General features: G+C 52.0%; 1 long non-coding RNA gene, 3 other non-coding genes and 1 pseudogene across 4 annotated transcripts; 2 read left to right on the top strand and 3 right to left on the bottom strand.

Moving 5' to 3' along the window:
• Window positions 1–1,326: 1,326 nt before the first annotated feature.
• Window positions 1,327–1,490, bottom strand: LOC147580024 (U1 spliceosomal RNA). Its single transcript, XR_015253043.1, has one exon. It is a non-coding gene; the product is annotated as a U1 spliceosomal RNA (small nuclear RNA).
• Window positions 1,491–1,985: 495 nt separating this feature from the next.
• LOC147580022 (uncharacterized) lies at window positions 1,986–11,116 on the bottom strand. Its single transcript, XR_015252442.1, has 4 exons — window positions 10,909–11,116; window positions 9,113–9,228; window positions 6,255–6,441; window positions 1,986–2,362 (listed from the first exon to the last, which is right to left on the bottom strand). It is a non-coding gene; the product is annotated as an uncharacterized LOC147580022 (long non-coding RNA).
• On the top strand, window positions 7,960–8,123 carry LOC147580023 (U1 spliceosomal RNA). Its single transcript, XR_015253041.1, has one exon. It is a non-coding gene; the product is annotated as a U1 spliceosomal RNA (small nuclear RNA).
• Window positions 8,359–15,346, top strand: LOC147580021 (SNRPN upstream reading frame protein pseudogene; annotated as a pseudogene).
• TRNAY-GUA (transfer RNA tyrosine (anticodon GUA)) lies at window positions 12,238–12,327 on the bottom strand. The gene is given in 2 exon segments: window positions 12,238–12,273; window positions 12,291–12,327. It is a non-coding gene; the product is annotated as a tRNA-Tyr (tRNA).
• Window positions 15,347–15,387: the final 41 nt, after the last annotated feature.

Raw genomic sequence — 15,387 nt, 5'->3', positions numbered from 1 at the left:
TAAATGCTAAGAAACAGCAAGTACGGGGCAAAAGGCAGTAATACAGTGTCGCACCTATCCATCCGCTAATCTGCTTGTTTGTACCAAGGGGGCCTTATTCCGGGCAAGGGTAAGGAGGGTGGTAGGTACATCCCTTGGTCCCTGGTTTACATGTTTACGGTGTCTGTTGGGGTGGGGGTAGAGTGGAAGCAGCAAGTTACATATTAGTGTGGGGCAGGGTGCTTAACAAAAACACACATAAATGAGTTGACCGCACTATCCAAGGACCTTGTCACAAAACACACAAAGAAGGTGGAGAATGTAGGTTACTCTCTCAAAGGCATACTTTAGGAAAGATGCTACTTTGTACCTCCAGAACAATGGAAGTATTCCACAGCTCAGCTGCTGGTTCCCCGTAAAACCAAACCAAACCAAAAACTGGTTTCAATACCCTCGTGGTGTGGCATTTACGAAACATTTAGGGACCATCTTGTGCCTGGGGGACACAAAGGAGAAAGAGGAAGACTCCCAGTAACAGAGACAAAGCCCTGCACTGGGTAGTAGTACAGGGTTTCTCCCACAGCGTGTCTTTACTGCACGCTCTGAGAGGAAGAGAGTGACGCGAGCAGTAGGAATGAACGACCCAGGAGGAATGAAGGTGGCGGGGTTGGTGGCAGTGAAGGTGGAGCATGGTAAAGAAAGGAAATTGCAAAAGAAAGTGGGGGTCCCCGGGCCGCTAAGGCCCGTGAGGCTTAAAGACTGGGCGAGTTTCTCCTCTGCCCCTAGTTTGGGAAAGCGCCTACAACACAGATTCCGTGGTGAACTGCTACAGAAGTTGAGCTCAAACAGACCTTTTTGAAGTGAGGCACTACGCACAAGTTAACAGAGCAGGGTGGTGGATTTCAAGGAGACACTGCTGGGGGGGGGGGGGGGTGTGGGGGAACGGGGTGTCGCAGAACTTACAAAGAAAAGATAAACGACCACGAAGCGAAGATGTACTTCCGCGCCGTCTCCTGGCCCCCCCGCAAACCCTCACGTGCCCGCCTATCACGACGTCCTCAGGCGACCGGAAAAATCTTCTCCGTGCTGCCGCAGTAGGCGGGCTATAGTTGGCGGAAAACGAGGTAAAGAAAAACAGAACAAAGCCAAATAAAAACCGAGAAACAGGGTACTCTACTTCCTTTCCCTCAGGCTTGCTTTGGGCGTCCCGGAACGCGTTAGTACTGAGGATAACGCAATGAGCACCAACGCAACGGCAGCAGCGCGACCGTACTGTGGGTGCGAGCCTGAAACAGCCAAGTCCGCCGCCTCACTAAGCCCCACTTCTTCCATTGAGACCGCAAAAATCAGGGGAAAGCGCGAACGCAGTCCCCCACTACCACAAATTATGCAGTCGAGTTTCCCACATTTGGGGAAATCGCAGGGGTCAGCACATCCGGAGTGCAATGGATAAGCCTCGCCCTGGGAAAACCACCTTCGTGATCATGGTATCTCCCCTGCCAGGTAAGTATGAGTTGCTCGTCCCGCCTCGACCCACACCCTCGCGCTCGCCACGCTTCTTACACACGGTCACTTGCCCCACGCGGCCTCCGCGCCCCGGATGCCCGCAGCCCCCCCTCAGCTCCAACCTCTCCCGTCCGCAAAACAACCGCGGGCGCCTTTGCCTAGCCCCCGCGCGGGACGTGCGCGCCCAGGCGGTCCGGGACCGGCAGCCTCTGCGCGCTTGTTCATCTACATACGCCACGCCTTGTCGCGCGCTTCCCCGCGTCGCGGCTCCAGCTCTGGGACAACGGATGTGCTAGTGTCCCGGCAGACCGCCGGTGCCTGGAGCGAAGGATGGGGGGAGGGCGGCGAGGAGTCGGGACCCGGAGGGGAGACCCGAGAAGACGGGGTCCCGCGGCGTCCAGAAGTTGCAGGCCCCACCGAGGCGGTGGGTTAAGTCTCCCCTTCCTTGCAACGAAAATTACATACAATACGCAACAGAGAATCAACTCAACCTTAAATACTAAGAGTTTTGTCACCAATTTAACATGAAATTGTCTTAATCCTCAGTAGGACCTTTCGGATTACGTAGTAACCTAATCTTGCGACAACGAAAGGAAAATTTGAACAGAGGGCGTCAGTCAGGACAAGGCGTCCATTCTCAAGAGTAGATGTGTGGGCTGGGGAGGGGCGTCGAATGGTCTCCGAAAATCAAATGAACGGAAACATCACGTTTTCATCCTGTGGGCTTCGGCTGCCTCTTTCAGCCTGCCCGGATTTGTCTTTTCCTCTTGTGTACAAGAAGATTCTTTCCGGAGATCGAGTGGAGGTAAAGGTAAATATCCTCTTCAGATAGGAGCAAAATGATCGAAGTGTTGTGTGTTCCTGGGTGATCGGGTCCCTGGAGCAAAGCAAGGCAAGAGACAGGACTAGAGATTATTGGGTCAGCAAAGACTTCTCTGAGGTTCTAGCAGCATCAAGATCCGAGTTAACGTGTTGTACATCCTTTTACTTTACTTTTCTTTTCTTTTGTTTTTTAATTTATTTTGAGAGAGAGCGGGAGGACGGGCGAGAGCAGGGGAGAGGGAGAATCCCAAGCAGGCTCCGTGCTGTCAGCGGGGAGCCCCACGCGCACCGAACCCCCTCTCCGCCCCCTCCCCGCCCCCAACCGTGAGATCATGACCAAGGCTCGTTCCCTTAAGGGACTGAGCACCCAGGTGGCCCACGTTTTGGATTGTTAGTTGTTTCAGGAAGTTTCCTTTCTTAGGGTGTACTACTCCTCAAAACAAACAAATGGTTCTCTTCCCTAACCCCAGGAAAATTATCAAAACCAAGAAATGAACATTGATACAATCTTACTACTCTACAGACGTTATTCCCTTTTCCATCAATTGTCCCAATAATGTCCTTTAGAGCAAAGGAAAATTCAAAATCATGTGTTGCATTCAGTTGTCATGTCTCTTTATCTGAAATAGTTCCCAGGTAGTTCTTTGCATTTCATTATGCAGGCCTTTTTGAAGACTACGGGCCAGTCATTTTGGAGACCGTCCTTCAGTTTTTGAGTTGTCCTGGCTTCCCTCGCAAGTACATTCAGGAATGCATTTTTGACACGAAGGCTACGTAAATGATACCGTGTCTGTTATGGGTTGGTTTGTGTCCCTCCAAAAAAATATGTTGAAGTCCTAAGTCCTGGTACCTAGGACTGTGACCTTCTTTGGAAATCTCATCTTTGCAGATACAGTCGGGTGAAGGTGAGGTCACTCGAGCGGGCCCTGATCCAATGTGACTGTTTTCCTTACGCGAGGAAGACGGCAACGTGAAGAGACTCGCTGACAGAACACCATGAGATGGCAGAAGCAGAGAGTGTAGTGATGTAGCCGCAAGCGAGCCAAGGATTGGCTTGTCACCACCGGAAGCTGGGGAGTAACGAGGGACGATTCCACTCAGAGCCTCAGAGAGGGTATGGTATGGCCCTGCTGGCACCTTGCTTTTGGACCTCTAGCTTCCAGAACTGTGAGAGAAGACACTTCTGTTTTTTTAAGCCACCCAGTTGGTGGTATTTTATTATGACAGACCTAGCAGATGTATACAGGCCTCCTCTGGGCACCACGTTTGGAGGCACGTGAAGGCAGTTTGTTCTATTACTGGTGGGGTTAACGTCGACTACTTAGTGAAGGAGGTGTATCGGTTACCCGTCTCTGTGTAACAAATTGCCGTAAAACTTAGCGATTGGAAATAATGACCGTTTCACTTGCTCACAATTCTGTGGATCAGCGATTCTGGCTGGGTTCCACCGGGCAGTTCTGCCGGTCTCAAGTGGGATCGCTGGAGCCGCGGCGGCCAGCCTGCAGGTCACCTGGGGCCTAGTCGGTCTAGGGGACTTCGGCAGACACGGTTCACGTTCACTCCGGCGATGTCATCCTCCAACGGGCTAACCCAGGCTTCTTCTCATGGTGGCCTCAGGACAGGCAAGTGAGAGCCAGTCTTAACGAGCAAGTGATTTTCAACCTTCTGCTTGCATCCCATTTACTAATGTCCCATTAGCCAAAGCAAGTCACATAGCGAAGGCCAAAGTCAGTAGGCTGGGGTGTTGCAGAAGCACCCGGGTACTGGGGCCAGCACTGCAACTGTCGGCCACTGGAGGTGTTCATCGAGTTTTCCCTTTGTAATTATTAAGTGATTTGTATGGAGATAATTTGAGGATATGTGAACATCCTGTTTAACACAACAGTTTTTAGCATCCACTGATGGCTCTTGCGTTATGATTGCCAAATGTCCATTTTCTAATTCCATCATTCATTCTTCAGTTATCAGCTGGCATCGTAAGGTAGGACTTTCCCTCCTTCCCTATGTGCTAACGATACGAACTCATGGTTGTTATTTTGTTCAGTTGTTTATAACCCAAAACTGTTTTGAAATTTATTTTGATGTTCTGATGTTCTCAGATCGGGCCTATAAAAACCCCTTCAGGGTGCCTACGGTGTCCTTTGGACATGTCCATAACATTTTTGGAGCATTTCCGTGTCTTCTGGCACAAGACGTTCCAGGGCCATTATGTATCTGTCTTGGCTCGTGAAAATTATCTATTTCTCCAAAGAGGCCTGGTTCTTTTTAGTGGGGAGTGGTTTTAGAAAACAAGATCAAGGGGCGCCTGCGTGGCGCAGTCGGTTGGGCGGCCGACTTTGGCTCAGGTCGTGATCTCACGGGTTCGGTTGGTGAGTTCGGCCCGCTTTGGATCCTCAGCCCCCCTCTCTCTGCCCCTCCCCCGCTCACACATTGTCTCAAAAACAAATAAACGTTAAACAAATAAACGTTAAGAGAAGGAGGGGGAGGAGAAGGAGGGGGGAGGAGGAGGAGGAGGAGGAGGAGGAGGAGGAGGAGGAGGAGGAGGAGGAGACAGAAAGAAAAGAAAAAAAGAAAAAAGAAAAAGAAAGGAAGCAAGATCAAGGCGGTAGGTATGTCTAATGCTACTGTCTTTGCCTCTAGGCCCCTTCAGTGGATAGAGGTAGAGAATACGTGTATTTCCTAACACCTATCTACAGATGTAGATTAAAAGCAATGAGCCCAGGGACAGCTACGTGGGTGGTTCAGTTGGTTAAGCATCCGTCTCTTGATTTTGGCTCAGGTCATAACCTTGGGGTCATGATATTGAGCCCTGCCTCCGGCTGCCTGCTAGGTGTGGAACCTGCTTAAGATTCTCTCTACCTCTGTCTCTGCCCCTCTCCCCCCTCTCAAAATAAATTAATAAACGTAAAGAAAATTCTCTCTCCCTCTCTCTATGCCCTCTCCCCCACTCGCTCCTTCTCTCTCTTTAAAAAAAAAAATTAAAAAAAAATTAAAAAAATAAATAATGAGCCCACACCAGTACCTTAAATTCCAACTCTCAATTTTATGCAAGTGGGTCCTCCTTGCCCTCCACCATTCCATATTTGTTTGTTTGCTTGCTTTAATTTTTTTAACGTTTATTTATTTTTGAGAGAGAGAGAGAGAGACCGATCACAAGCAGGGGAGGGACAGAGACAGAGAGGGAGACACAGAATAAACAGGCTCCAGGCTCCGAGCTGTCAGCACAGAGCCTGATGAGGGGCTCGAACTCACAAACCGTGAGATCATGACCTGAGCTGAAGTTGAACGCTTAACCAACTAACCGACTAAGCCACCCAGGCACCCCGTGTTTTTGTTTTTGTTTTTGTTTTTGTTTTTTTAATTTTTTTTCAACGTTTATTTATTTTTGGGACAGAGAGAGACAGAGCATGAACGGGGCAGGGGCAGAGAGAGAGGGAGACACAGAATCAGAAACAGGCTCCAGGCTCCGAGCCATCAGCCCAGAGCCCGACGCGGGGCTCGAACTCGCGGACCGCGAGATCGTGACCTGGCTGAAGTCGGACGCTTAACCGACTGCGCCACCCAGGCGCCCCAATGTTTATTTATTTTTGAGAGCAAGAGAGACAGAGCATGAGCAGGGGCAGAGAGAGAGAGAGAGAGAGAGAGACAGACAGACAGACAGACGGACGGAATCTGAAGCAGGCTCCACGCTCTGAGCCATCAGCACAGAGCCCGACAGAGGGCCCAAACTCATGAACCGTGAGATCATGACCTGAGCTGAAATCAAGAGTCGGATGCTCAACAGACTGAGCCACCCAGGCGGACCATCATTCCATATTTGTTTGTATCTCCTTTCTCCAACAGTAAGAACCTTGACTCCCAACATCCATTTAGTCATTAGCTCAATCCTACAATATACACAACGTTGTTACAGAACTGTTACGACCATACAGCTATGAAATACAAACCTACTATGGGACAGTTCAGTATGTGGTTGCAGTTCTTGTCTTTGGACTTGAAGATGTTTATAGTCGATGTACTGCGCCCAAAAGTCATTTCAGTTGGTTATTTTTTTTTTCTTCCAGTGTGGCTACACTATTCATCTCAGATCGCTAGGTTCAGTTATGCTTATGTTCAACGTTAGGGATGTTCCCCCTGTGATTAAAAAATATATGTAAAATATTAATAGAATTCCAGAAGTCAAAATTACAGAGAAAGGTGTACTCAGAAAAGCATCACTCTCTCCTTCCACTCCCCCCCCCCCCCCCCAGGCAATTTCATCATTTATCTATTTAGAGAGTGCTAGTCGGGGAGAAAGGGAGAGGGGCAGAGGGGGAGAGAGAGAATCTTAAGCAAGCTCCACACTCAGTGCCCAGCCCACGACCCTGGGATCCTGACCTGACCTGACCTGAAGTCAAGAGTCAGACACCCAGGTGTCCCTAGTCTTCTGTTTCTTTTGGCAAGACTGTATAATTTTCTTGTTTTCACACTTTTCCTACACAAACGGTAGCATACTACATATATTTGGGGGCCTTTTTCTCCCCCCCCCCCCCCCCCCCCCCCCACTTAACACAGTCGATGTGTCATACCTAAAGCAAACCCACAAGTCAAGCAACCCTGTCCTAACCTCCTGGAGGCCACAAGGTCAGCCAAAGAAAAAAGTAAACAAACTAGAAAACCCAAACGAGGGCTCACCAGCCTTTGCAAAGACTGTGATTTCTCAGTGGGGAAAATGTTAGAAAAAAACGGTGACAAAATCAAACCCCTCAATCCAACTGCAAACTGCAAACTGCTGTGCAGTGCCTGGCTGGCTCAGTTGGTAGACCATGGGGCTCTCAGTGAAGAGTTCTAGCCCTACATGGGTGTACAGATTGATGAGGGAAACAAAGGCAAGAGAAACGTAGCTTAAACTAGATCTCCTTACAGCTTGCAGCCCACTGATAGAGAGCTGAAACGTGCAGAGCGTGACCTTCCTCAAGGAGCTCACGGCTGCGGTAGTGCCTTAATGTTTATATTTCGTTAAAAACTAAAAGCAACCTTACCATGACAGCAGCTAGCCCCTCAGGGTCCTGAAAGCCTTGCTTCAAAATTCCTTGGAAACTTACTTTATCTCTATCCCCCCTCCCTCCACAAATTTAAAAATATATCATCAAGTCACTCCTCACAAGCCCAGTGCAGCTCTTTCTGCCTGCCCACCGGGTGCTGTGCTGGTGCTACGTATAATAACAACACCTTTTTGCACTGAAACGTCTGGAGAAACCTTTCTTAGCCATCTGCTCATGAATCCACGTCATAATTAAAAAACAAATAAATAAAATAAATAAGAGAACTACAAACTAATGTTCACTTTAACTGGAAGAATCACAGCCAGGCTCCCCCGGTTCTTCTACTTTCGTCCCCCAAGGGTGGGACGTTCCTCCGCCCACTCGGGCGATGGGGCGTGGCGTATGTAGATGAGCATGCGCGCATTGGCTGCCGGTCCCGGACCGCCTGGGCGTGCACGTCCCGCGTGGGGGCTAGGCGAAGGCGCCCGAGGTTGTTTTGCGGACGGGAGAGGTTGAAGCTGAGGGGGGGCTGCGGGCAGCTGGGGCGCGGAGGCCGCGTGAGGCAAGTGACCGTGTGTAAGAAGCGTGGCGAGCGCGAGGGTGTGGGGCGAGGCGGGGCGAGCAACTCATACTTACCTGGCAGGGGAGATACCATGATCACGAAGGTGGTTTTCCCAGGGCGAGGCTTATCCATTGCACTCCGGATGTGCTGACCCCTGCGATTTCCCCAAATGTGGGAAACTCGACTGCATAATTTGTGGTAGTGGGGGACTGCGTTCGCGCTTTCCCCTGGTTATCTGGGTTTGCAAAGAACAGGCGCGGCTTTCCTTTTCTGGACGTTTAGTTTTCCACAGTTAACGTCTATGGTGTCAGGACGGCAGTCTCGGCAGTGTTTTGGGCTTGCTTTTTCTTTTTCCTCCGTCGCGTGTCCTTAAAGCGCTTTTGCTTCGGAGAGGGGCAGTTGCTTTCAACGCGTGCTCCTGGGCCCCTGGGCCCGTAGTTTCAGCATCGCCTGGTTCTTGTGGGGGCTGGCTGGTTACGAGCGCGGGACGCAGCAACGTTTTATAGAGACTTTGCTTTCACAGAATCCGCCAAACTAGGTAACAGCCACTTCTATACTACAGGATTCCCAGTTGGTTCCAGAGACGCTTGGAGAACCGATCTAGCATCTTATTAGCTTTGTCTTTTTTCCGAAAAATTTTTAGTGTTTGGTTTTCGAGACAGCGAGCGTGGGCGGGGAAGGAGCAGAGAAAGAGGGAGCCCCAGAATCTGAAGCCGGCTCCAGGCCCTGAACTGTCAGCACAGAGCCAGATCCGTGGCTCGAACTCACCAACCGTGAGTTCAGGACCTGAGCCCAAACCCCACGCTTAGCGGACTGAGCCACCCAGGACCCCTGCATTTTAGTTTCCTAACTATACCCCCTGAGAGGGAAGTTCCACGAGGCCAGAGATTCTTGTCTATTTTGTTGATTGCTCCATTCATACTTGGCTACAACAGTGCATGGCGGCATAATAGGCTTGTAGTATATGCTTCATTAATTAACTTACAGATCGCGGGGTTAAAAAAAAAAAAAAAAAGTTTCTGGGGCGCCTGGGTGGCTCAGTCCAGTCAAGCATCCTGACTCTTGATTTCGGCTCAGGTCACGATCTCACAGTTTGTGAGGATCCACCCACCAGTCTACCCCATCGGCCTCCAACCTAGCCTGGTTCACCCCCTTCTCACTTTAGAAGAATGGGATCATTTTACAAACCATCAGAAAAAGGTAAGTCAGGGGTATGCACCTTAGTTAGTTTTCTCCCATGCCTTCCTCTTCTGTTCTTCCATCATGCTTCACTCTGGTTCAAGGTGTACGGGAGACAGAACTTTACTTTTACCCTGTTAGGGTCTCCAGCAGGGCCTGAGAATTAAATTGGACGTAAAACAGAATATCAGAAGGAAAGCATACAGATTTTTTCCATGTACGTGGGAGACCCCATAGTAACATGAAAACCCAAAGAAGTGGCTAGGTGGGTCTCCAAGGAGCCCTGGTTCCTTTTTTTTTTTTTTTTTTTTTTTTTTTTCCATTTTGTGTATCTGGAGGCCAAGATCCGGTGGTGCTTAGCGTTCACGGATACTGATGTGTGATTGCATTTAGGCCCTGCACCTGTTTTACTCCACGGATTATGATCCATTATTTTTTATTTTATTTTTAAAAAAATTTTTTTTAACGTTTATTTATTTTTGAGACAGAGAGAGACAGAGCATGAACAGGGGAGGGACAGAGAGAGAGGGAGACACAGAATCTGAAACAGGCTCCAGGCTCTGAGCTGTCAGCACAGAGCCTGACATGGGGCTTGAACTCACGGACCGTGAGATCATAACCTGAGCCGAAGTCAGACACTTAACCAACTGAGCCACCCAGGCGCCCCTATGATCGATTATTATCATGATCTCGATTTGGCCAGTGGGAACCCTTTCAAAATGGCTCTTGTGTGCTTGACATGTCCACTTCAGTGGCACATTGCTTTACTTTTTGGCACAGCTCCATGTTTCAGGGCATGATGAGGCCGATTGATACCCAGCCGTGTCAGCCAGTCTGGTGGCCTGGCTCCTTTGACCCTCCTGTGCGCACCGACCTGGATTCCTTTGAGGGAGGTGGTTACTTCCTGAAATAGGTCAAGGTGCTTTGGACTTCCTGGAGAGGCACTGGAGTCAAAGGCGGGGGAGAAGAGAACACCAGTGCCGGGGTTGGACTCCTTGCCCTGGCTCCACGTATTTTAACATCCCCTCGGGTGTGTGCCCACCCACCCACCCAGTGAAAGTCCCACAGAGGCGCAACAGGTCACATCTACGTGGCCTTCCCTTGACTGTGTCGCCACTGCCTGACTGGGTGGCAGGCACTGCTGTGCCTGCAAGGATGTGGGGCCGTACCTTGGAAGCACCCGGCTACTCCCCATGACACCCCGGACAGGAAGCGTCGGCCATGCTAGGGCCCACTCTTGCATTTGCTGGATGCCAAAACCCACCTCCCCCCTCCACCCCTCACCCTGCTATTCCCCCAAAGCGCCAAAGCTAGGTCCCCAGGGATTCCACACCTCCACATCTCATGGGGGGGGGGGGGGGGCAGGCACATCCAGTGAAGGTGGTTGAGGTTTTATCTTTGGTGCCTGTCTGCTGGTCTCTGCCTGTAGATGGTGACATTAGAGGCTGGGGTCTCTCTGTGGCTTCCCGAAGGTCAACTGTTGGACTTCAAAGGCAGGGCCTCCTGAACCCGTGGAGGCAGTGGGACAGTAGCACTGAGACTGGGCTGGGGAGCGAACCAAGAGGAAGGGCGGGGGGCCGGGGGAAACGCAGTCTCCAGTTTGGGAGGCAGAACTAGAACCGAAAAGGCGCTTGTGGTCTCAGAGGTCAGGGATGGCAGTAGCCGGGTCCCTGAGGCCTCAGAGAGCCACACTCCCGGTGCGGTTCCGCTGCCAGCCCCCTCTGTGATGCGCTCCAACTGTACTTTGAGTCTCTGGAGTTTCCTTCCCACAGGAGGGAAGAGAACAAGGACCTTTCCCTGGCGTTCTTCTCTGCACCCACCCGCAGCCCCAACAACCTGGCTCTGTCCCCAGGATGAAGCCCGTTTTCTCCTGGATGGGTGCTCTCTGACAGGCCCTCAGTGTCTCCCTCTTCAGGCCCTGCCAATTTAGCCTTAAGGGCCCAGCGCTAAGTCAGCCAGCTGGTCAGAACCCACAGGCCAGCTGCCTGTGTAAGTAAGGACGTGAATTTGCGCGCCCGACCGACTGTGACGACAGCTGCCCCCGTCTCACTCCACCCCTACTCCCACTCTTCTGCGCCCCGACTCTGACTCTTAAGTCTGCGTTTTGCCGCCACACTCCGCCCCCCCCACCCCCACCCCCGCTCGCCCCCGCCCCTTTCTGCATACAGGTGGAGACCCCAGCGGTCCGGTCGGTCCGTGGCCAGAAAGCGGGTAAGATAGAAATACTTCATCCATCTCCCTCTCCCTCCGTCCGATGTAGCGGGAGAATCGGTACGGGTGGATTTACCACCCGTGCACAGAGTGTGAGTAATCACTGCTCTCTCAGCGGGAGCGCCCCCAGCCCCGCCATCCGTGGCTACAAGAACAGGTGCGAAGGCACGGGAAAACGGAAGTGTACCCGGACCACCGCCCTGTCCTCAGACTGACAAGAAACCTGAAGGGGCCGCTGAAGTTCTCGTCGCGACTGGCAAGGCCCATGAGGGGGGCCCTGCTGCATTTCGTTCCTGCCAGTGTCAGCTTCGATGCAAGCGCACAATTGGCGATGGCTTGGAAAACCTCAGAGTGACAGTTCTGTCCCACAAGTAGATTAAGCTGGTCGGGGAAGAGGGTTTTCTGTCTCCGTAGAGCTGTATATTTATAGACCCTATGAGAAACAGGGAAGGAGGAGACAGAGAGACTGCAACTGGGAGCGACCGACGCAGCGACCGTCCTCGGAGGCAAGGCAGGAGATCGAGGAGGGGGAGTTTTCATGAAGGACGCCATGGTTGTTCCCGACCCGTGTGACGACCTGTACGCTTGTCAGCCTCGAGGGCTTGCCGAGGGCAGAACCTCTTTGCCCACGCGTTTGTCTGGAGCGGGAGCAGTGGGCGAATAAAAGCGGGGAAGGGCGCGGGACAGCGTGGGGCTGAGACAAGGCAGGAGCGGCGGGGACGTGGAGCGTCCACGGGCACGTGCAGGTAAACTGCCGGAAGAAGGCGCAGGTGTGTTCCCTGGCGGCAGCACACGAGCAGACGTAGGCAGGTGTTCCGTAAAGGTTTTACTTACTGACTTTGGCCTGTGGGAGAGGGGCTGCCGCGAGGCTGCAGGTGCCCGGGCGGGGCAGAGTTGGGGCGGGGCGCTGGGGGGCGGTGCCCCCCGCCCCGTGGCGCAAAAGCGTCAGGCACTTCCTTCGAGCCGGAATCGAACCAGCGACCTAAGGATGCCCACACGTATCCAGCCTACAGTCCTCCGCTCTACCAGCTGAGCTATCGAAGGGTGCACGCTGACAGGCCCGGGTCATTGCTTCTTCTTGAAATGACGGAGGCCACCACACTGGCAAGCCGGAGGTCCGGCATGCCTTGGCGTGGTTGGAAGGCCCTTTAGAAAAAAGAGCAGGGCCGACGCCGCCCCAGCGCCCCTTTCCGGGCAGAGGGAGCATATCCCCTGCGTTTGGCGGCTGCCCGGCCGGTGGCCCCAGCCTCCCGGGTCGCGATTGTCAAGATGCCTGGGCCGGGGCTCTCGCCTGTTGCATTTCCCCTCCCGGCGCTCCTTTCTACAGGTGGGGACTACAGCGGTCCGTGGCGGCAGTGGCGAGGAGGGGCGTCGGTGAAGCTCGCGTGTTGGTTGTGCGGGGGTGGCCTCGCGGAGGAGCGGAGGAGAACCCACTGGGATGGGCACTAGGTAGGCGGCTGCGAACCGCTTAACCACCTGCTGGTTTTTAAATGCCTTTAGTTCAAAATAATCCTTAGGCCAAAATGGCTTTTTTTTTGGTGTGGCAGATCATGCCACCATACGAAGGCAATATCGTCTTGCCTGGATTATGCAAGTCTCCTGAACTAACTGACTGATTTCCCTGCTTTTGTCTTTAACAGCCTGATTTCTTATTTTTTATTAACAACGATAATAATAATTATAATGGTAATTATTATTTTGGGTGCCAAGCGGAGTGGGAGGCGGAGGACTCAGATCAAGGCACTCCTCTGCTCAAAACCTCCCAGCTCGGGGTTGCCTGGCTGGCTCAGTCAGTAGAGCATTTGACTCTTGATCTTGAGGTTGTGAGTTCGGGCCCCCGAATTGGATGCTGTGTGTGTGTGTGTGTGTGTGTGTGTGTGTGTGTGTGTGTTCCTTCTTCTTAAGATTTTATTTTTAAGTAACCTCTACACCCATCTTGGGTTTCCATCTCACGACCCCAAGATCAAGAGTCGCATGCCGCACCCACTGAACCAGCCGGGACCCCGATGTACACCTTACTTCAAACACTAAACAAAACAAAAACTTTTGGTTCATTCACATTTAGAGTGTTACAATGATCTGCGCAGAGCAGAGTGGTCTCTGGAGATGCCTGATGGTCTGTTCTGAGGAGCAGCCAGCAGCATGATGGACCCGGCCAGGGACCACTTACACCTGAGACGGACTACAGAAGAACACTCCCAGAGATGGAAGTCCAAGTCAAGAGCGTCACCTGTACCCAAGGAGATGGCGGCAGCAGCAGCAAGTACCTGTGGTCGATTTCCAGGCGGAACTGAGACAGGTATTCTCAGCCGAGATGCCAAGAGGTGGTTAAAGTGGTACTGGAACATCTAGGTAGCAGATTTCCAAGTGAAGTAAAAATATTATCCATGGGGGGCGGGGGTGGTGATGGTGTGGGACCTCTTACAATGAGATACAAGACCCTCATGATCTTATCTCCAACCTAGTCACCTCTCTGACCTAATTTTGTACAACTCTTCAGTTTTGCGCTGGACGCAGGGCCTCCTTGCTATTCTCCACACACAGTCCTACCTGGGCCTTTGCGCTAGCCGACCTTTGTGCCGGGGATGCTTCCTCCCCCTCCCCCTCCCCCTCCGTGATTGACTCCCTCACCTCCTTCAAGTCTTTGCTTGAAACATAGCACCTTCTCGTGTAACCTCTTCTGAGCACCCACTAACAGCTAACACACTAATTAATTTACCTATTGTGTCCATTGTTGATTTTCTCCCACTCCCTCTGCCCCTTCTACAAAACATGAACGCCAAGAGGCCTTTTTGTTACCAGTTCCTCAAAGTGTCTGGCACAACAACAAACAGTTGTTGAATGGGCAAACAATGTCATCAAAGAGAACAGAATATAAAAGGAGGGTCCAGGAGCCAGGGTTCAGCCAGGGGGAAGTGCCGGGTTATCTTGTTTCATCACCAGAGACTTTCTTAGGCTGAGAGCTGCAGAACTCTGAACACATAAGGACTGTTCCTGCACTGAGACTGTTTCCTGCACTGAGACTTGACCAGACTCTAGCATAGCTTCTAGCAGCACAAGGTTCTGTCCCTAAGTTTGACTTCCAGCCTGAGGAAGTTAAACACCTGACACAGGCCCCCAACCTGTGTTGTAAATAGGGCATTTATTAAAAAGGGCTTGCGATTGCGGATGTGGATCTCTTACAACTCTGAAGGGTCCCTCCCATCTCAAGGACTTTGAAATGTGATGGGGAAGGAAGTAGGGCCTATCTCCCAGTCTGTGGGAGGAGAGCATCCTCAGTTCAGTAACTGCCAGCTAACAAACACAACCGCCTAACAGCAGTTACACCGAACTACCCTTTGTAACCTTTCACTTCTCTGACTGGACTGAGCCCGCTTCCTCTCATTCTTCCGGGAAAATGCCCAAATCACCTCCGCGCAAATCGGATTGGAGCTCAGCTCTTTCCCCTACTGTCAGTAGTCACTGAATGACATCTTTTTTCACCACTTTACTTACTGTCTGCTGCGTTTACCTTTGACGGAGTCCAAGTCAGAAAGGACCAGAGGGCACTTGGTGGGGCCACCCTGTGTGCGTGGTGGGGTGGTACGAGGGGGAAAGGGCTGAAGGGCACCTGACCCTGGCCGCCCGGGGTCTCGGACGACACGACTGGCTGCGGTTGAAGGGCACTGTTTAGCGTTTTATTTAGTTTTTCGTTCTTCAACACTTAGAATCCTGGTTTTTCTTCTAGCGTTACTAGGTCAGGCTACTGCAGGTTACTGAAGCCCTTTTATTCAGAAAGTCGCCATGGCTAAACATTGCCACGACTTCTTACTAGGGCAGCTGAGCACTTAACGTCAAGCGGCAGAAAGACCTTTCCTGAGTTTTCGATTATATTTGAAAATGAGTTTCGAACAAGCGAGGACAAAAATGGGCCGAAAGTTTCTTTTTGTTGAAAGGCAGGTTGACACCACATCCGAGCCCTGACCCGCCACCACTCCCGCTGGGCGCCGGGCGACCCCCGCCTTCTCGGGTCTCGCTGCTAGGTCCCGGACCCCTCGCCTCCTGCCCACCTGCGCCCGCTCTTCCCCCCTCTCCCCCCCCCCCCCCCCCCCCAGGCATCGGCGG

This window comes from Puma concolor, chromosome B3, assembly GCF_028749965.1.
Source record: "Puma concolor isolate L17-30 chromosome B3, mPumCon1.1.hap2, whole genome shotgun sequence".
Taxonomy (NCBI): Eukaryota; Metazoa; Chordata; class Mammalia; order Carnivora; family Felidae; genus Puma; species Puma concolor.
The sequence above is the reverse complement of the archived record's forward strand: the minus strand, read 5'-3'. Positions and strand labels throughout refer to the sequence as shown.